At 36.2% G+C, this 6,145-nt stretch overlaps 1 long non-coding RNA gene across 1 annotated transcript in view; it reads right to left on the reverse strand.

Moving 5' to 3' along the window:
- Positions 1–5,823: 5,823 nt before the first annotated feature.
- LOC119467643 overlaps positions 5,824–6,145 on the reverse strand; it is a 1,149-nt gene continuing 827 nt past the window's right edge. Inside the window, exon 2 of the long non-coding RNA XR_005196191.1 lies at positions 5,824–6,073. This is a non-coding gene — a long non-coding RNA (uncharacterized LOC119467643). The remainder of the gene's footprint in view (positions 6,074–6,145) is intronic.

Here is a 6,145-nt window from a genome sequence, read left to right on the forward strand (position 1 = left end):
TCCAGTTTGAACACGCCATAGGGTTTCTTATAGGTGCCCTTGGTATCAGAGTACCAGCAGCATACGGGAAACTTCACCATGTCATTTCTAAACAGTGATTTCAGTTTTCATCTTTACTTTGGCCATTGGTCTCCACTTATAGAACCATGTCTGTAAACACGAGGAAATGAGAGAATGTTTTACTTCCACTCGTTCCAGGCACTTGTCAACAGGCTGTCACTTAGGTTAATAGTTACACAGTGGCTCTGTTATACAACAAGGTGTTTTGTGTGCACACAGGAGCAACAATTCCCATGTTACCTTCTAGTAGGGGTTCTCTGTACTGCACATAACATATCTAATGGAAACAAAAGACAAAGCAAAATAGAATTATATCAAGTGCTCATCCACAAGGCCTTAAGGTCATCAAGATATGTCACAGAGTCAACTCTATATTGAATGCTAGAACCCATCCTTGACCTTTAGCTTCAAATAAAGGAGTATATTTTTTCAAGCAAATAGATTCCTTCCTACAGGATTCAGGGCTGGCTTCAAGAGCTTGTGACCTGTGCAGTCGTACAGTGCCTCGTGCTTACAAGAGACATATTTGGTTTAATGCTTGACTGACTTGAAATGCTTTATCATTTCTGAACAAAACACCCTGCATTTTTATTTGCACTGGGCTCTGCAAATTTTGTAGCCAGTCCCATGCTCATGTGTAAATACAGCTTACAGATAATATCATTCCCTTGCTCTCAGCATCTCACAATAAAGCAAGGTAATATTAGCGTTCCCTTTTAACATTATCTATTTATTTGCTCTCTTTGCATCAGCAGTTACTTCACCTTCTTTCCATTTGTCATTAATTTTAATTCAGACCCTTTGCCATGGAAAATAAACACTAGATTCAGCAAGAGGAATGACTCACGACACAGGTACCACTTCATCCTTCCTCTGGAATAAGATTGGAAAAGTACATTTTTTTATTTACTGTGTGGGGAAAAGGCAGACACCATTAATTCCATTAATTCCAATGTAGGTGAGAAATAAATACCCCTCCCACCATTTCTCTATAGATTTGACAGTTATATTTAGAAATAGTATCATAGTGTCATGCTTGGCAATTGAACCTTTCTCTGGAACTCGTAGATGAAATACAGGTCCCAGCACTATATAATCAGGCAGAGAATAAGAAAAAAAAGTAAAAAGGAAGTTTGCATAAGGTCTTATGTATGTTTTTCCTTTATTTTTTCTAAAAAAAGAATGGGATACATGTGCACAACGTGCAGGTTTGTTACACAGGTATGCTGCACCTATTGACCTATCCTCTAAGTTCTCTCCACTCACCCCCCATCTGTCAACAGGCCCTGGTGTGTGCTGTTCCACTCTGTGTCCATGTATTCTCATTGTTCAACTCCTATTTATTGGTGAGAACATGCGGTGTTGGCTTTCTGTTCCTGTGTTAGTTTGCTGAGAATGATGGCTTCCAGCTTCATCCATGTCCCTGCAAATGACATGATCTCATTCCTTTTAATGGCTGCATAATATTTCGTGGTGTGTGTGTACTACATTTTCTTTATCCAGTCTATCAATGATGGGTATTTGGTTTTGTTCCATGTCTTTGCTCTTGTAAAGAATGCTGCAATAAACATATGTTTGCATGTGTCTTTATAGTAGAATGATTTATGTTCCTTTGGGTATACACCCAGTAATGGGATTGCTGGGTCAAATGGTATTTCTGGTTCTAGATCCTTGAGGAATTGCCACACTGTCTTCCACAATGGTTGAACTAATTTACACTTCCACAAACAGTGTCAAAGTGTTTTTATTTCTTCACAGCTTCACCAGCTTATATCATTTCCTGACTTTTTAATGATTGCCATTCTGATTGACGTGGGATGGTATCTCATTGTGGTTTTTATTTACATTTCTCTGAGAATCTGGGATGTTGAGCTTTTTTCCATATGTTAACTGGCCATATAAATGTTTCTTGAGAGTTTTTAGCATGAAGGGATGTTGAATTTTATCAAGTAAGGTTTTATATTAACCCCACCCCTCCTTTCTGTCATCTCAACAATCTATCCAATGGTGATCCTCTTTTGCTTTCATGTATATTCAGTGTAATGCGCATTCATTTAATCTTGCAAGCCATTCATTCATTCTCTTATCATGACCCAGTTTAGTTAATAGATATTTTAATTGTCCATTTTCATTTTACTTAGTCCACTACTCTACAGATAGACAACAGTCTATTGTAAATGATGTTTGTTACCTCTCTGATGTATTTCACCTGAAGTAAAATGGCTACAGTGACTGTAAAATATCTNAAAAAAAAAAAAAAAAAAAGGAAAGAAAGAAAAAGAAAACCACCAAGAATAACCTTATAACTACCTGACAAGCTCTAACATTCCAGTATAAACTGCAAGACAAACTGGCTGTAAAACACAGACCTAAGTACCTAACCATCCTGGTATACACTTGTCACATATAAACCATTTAAAATTGATAAACATTACAGCTTTTGTTTAGAATAATTGATCTGCTTCCCTTGTCAGAAAAATATTCATGGCTTTCAGAAATCTTAGTAATTATTATAATTCAAAGTTAGGGTCCCATTGATATTACACATGTCTAGGTATTTCCAACTTAAGAAATTTAACAAATAATGCTATACTATTCCTAAGCTAAATATTATTTATCAAAGTTTATTGTATAATTTTAACACAAGAGTATTGAAATGTCATATATTACAAGATAATAACCTTGCTTTTAACCACTTTTTTTTTCTCTGCATCAATACATTATTGGCTGGTGGAATAACACTTCCTGAAAAGAAAGCTGAATTGCAGAAAATATATTAAAAATATCACAATTTCTAAAATGTTAAAATCATTACTGACAACACTTTTGCTTAGATAGTTTAAAATGCCAATGTAAATGAACACCACTTTACCACCAAAAAAAAAAAAACCTTCACATTCATGTATGAAACATATTAGTCTGTAATCCAATTCTGGTTTAGGGATTGGGACACCAGAATTAGGAATTTATAGTCCCTCACCTGTAGAAAATTACAGTTTTTTTGATAAATCAAAAATGTAAAATAAACAAGCATCCACAATGCAGGGGTCACCCCATCTTTAAAAAAAATTGAAAATAAGAAAAATTATTTTTGCCCTCAAAAATCAACACAATCTATCAAAATAGATTTGGAAACTCTGCTTAAAGAACTAGACTGAATGTCAGGCCAGTAAAATTTAGACTATCAGCTGTTTAAAATAACACTAAAATCAGAAAGAATATGCCAATAAGACAGGGGCTAGTTCAGCCATTTAAATATACAGAGAAAAGAGAGTAATATACAGGGGAGAAGGTCAGTAGTTTTATTCCAACTACCAGAGGAACTACCCAGGGGAAGTATTTTATCAGGTTTACAGGACTATCTGCTCTACCTGAAAGCACATCCCTGTTGCTGAGATAGTTGCGTCCAGTTATTGGAGCTTGATGTCATAAAATATTGAAATTACACAATGGATATAAATCTCCTTGTTCTGTTTCCATGCTCATCAAGCATCTCCCTAATAATTTGGTTTTCATTACAGCTTAAATACAGAGAGCAAATGTACTTAACAGACAAATGTGAATGTCAAGTCAGTTTCACAGATATTTCTCATTTTAAGTGACAGAATGGCCTCTGTGAGGTCTCTTAGTGTGAGTTAGCATCTTTATGTCCAATCGTTCTTATTAACAGAGATGCGGTTGAGGCTGTATTCTGAGCCCACACAGCTCAGAGTCCGACTCTGCACTGCGGCAAGGTCACCAGGCAAATAAATGAATACCATCCTGAGGCACTGTATATAGGTGACCTGTTGACCTACCACATGAAAACACCTATTCATCCACATTACATGTGTTCTTAAATCTTCTAAACTGATTAAGGCCATATCATAGTTGTGCAGGCAGCATACCTAACTCTACCTGTAGCACATCACATGGGATGAAAGAGTAGGATCTAACCCTTCAGCCGAGGCTTGACTTTGCCCAGTAGCTAAGGGAGGAAAGAGTACTCTAGAAAGAGGAAACTTCCTTTGCAAAGAGCTGACACATGTGAGAAAACTTGGGAAGAGCAGTCTTTGGAAAGTCTGCATTATAGAATATTCTTTGGGGAGAGATAAGAGATGACATTGGAAATGTGGAACATGACAAAATTATGATGAATTTATATGTTTTCAAATAAATTGTGAAGAATATCGAGTGTCTGCCATGCTCTAGGCTCCATTATAGACCTTTGAGACACATAATTGAATGGGAGGTTGGACTGTGTAGTATAGTTAATGAAGGCTAAAAACATTTAGCCAGAGAAATGATGGGTTTCTTACAAAGACATTCAATACAATGGTAGTGTGCAGAAGAGGGTTTACATAGCAAGGCTAAGACTGCTATTCTCAGAAAGACCTGCTTATAAGATTACATTTTGGCTTGTGTCTGGGAAATTGGATTTCACGAAGGTTCTCAGCATTCCCCAACTTATTAAAATGGCTCTGCCTAAACTGTTTATACAAACAATGTGATTGTCCTGAACAGCTGCTCTCCTTTTGCAAACTTGGAATTTTGGTAAATGAAAGACAGACGGTGTCTGCATGACCAGTCAACTACAAAAATATTGGGTACTGGGTCTCTAATGAGCTTGCCTGGCAAATGGCATTTCATATATGTTATCTGAATTTAATGCTGAAAAGATTAACCATGTCCCATGTGTCTCCACAGGGAGAGGATTCCTGGAATCTTGTACTTGGCTTTCTCTCAGACTTCACTTCATGCACATTTTCCCTTTGCAGATTTTGCTTTGTATCTTTTAGCTATAATAAATCTTATTTGTGAGTGCAACAATATGCTGAGTCCTGCACGTCATTCTAGCAAATCAATGAGCTTGGAGGGTGGTCTTGGGGTTCCCCAACACAAACAGGTGGGAAGAGATCAGGAATGGATATGTGCAGTAATTGAGGTAGTAGTTGATGATCACTTGATGGTCAGCCAGAAATCTAAAATTAAGATTCTGAATTTTCATGGGTTACTGAATAAATAGTATTATTATTAAGCAATATATTATAAAAGTTTTGAGAAGAAACAAACTTAGGGAGAAAAATATTTTCATTTTAGACTTATTACATTTAATTTAGCTATCAGATATCCATAGAGGGCAACTTAATAGGTAGTAAGAAACATAGGCTTGGACCCTGGGATAGACACACTGTAGGAGTCACTGGCATATAGAAGGGTATCTATTAGATCACTCAAGAAAGCTCCGGGAAGCAAGGAAAAAGAACCAAAGATTAAACCACAGAATTCAGCATTTACGAGGCAGAAGAAAGAAAAGGATTCTACAAAAGAAATAGAATGGTAACAAATTTTAAATAGTATCAAGTACCACAGAAAAGTGAATTATGAAGATATCTGAGCATTGTCCATTGAATTCACAATACTAAACGTCTCTAAAGACCTAGGAGCGGGTAGCATTACTAGAATGTGTGTGCTGGACAATAGCAGAAGAAAAAACCAGATTAATGAGTGAGTAGGAAAAAAAGAAATAGAGACAAAGAAAAATAAGATAATTCCCTAAAGCATAGACAAAGCATTTTTGTTTTTTTTTTTTGTTTGTTTCTTGTCATTGCTTACTTACATATGTGAGAGAGCCTTAGACATATTTTAAGTTTAAGGAAATAAAGCTAAAATTAATAGAGAAAGATTGAAGATACAGGAGAGTTGGGAAGGCTTCCAACCCATGGCTGTATTCTTACAAATTATCCTAGCTCTTCAGTGATCAGCAGAAGACAGTTGAATGAGATGCATTGGCAGAGGCGGGTCCTATGTGTTGCACCTGTTAATGTTTTATACATCTTGGCCAGATCAGTGATTATACATATAACAAAAGCAAAGTTATATAGATGTGAGCTTTGTCTTGTAAGTCAGCCCATTCCAAGCTCATGCAGGAGCAAGTCTATCGATGAAATACATTTATTTCCTTGTTAATCTTCATCCTCTTTGTCCTAAAATTTCCATTATACCCATCCACATCAGGTCATTGGTAGCTTCCCTGTTAATAGATTAGCAGAAAAAGCATTCAAAAATCTCCACAGAAATAGGAATAGATTTCCATGAAATGAAT

Source organism: Cebus imitator, unplaced genomic scaffold, assembly GCF_001604975.1.
Source record: "Cebus imitator isolate Cc_AM_T3 unplaced genomic scaffold, Cebus_imitator-1.0 Scaffold314, whole genome shotgun sequence".
NCBI classification, from domain to species: domain Eukaryota; kingdom Metazoa; phylum Chordata; class Mammalia; order Primates; family Cebidae; genus Cebus; species Cebus imitator.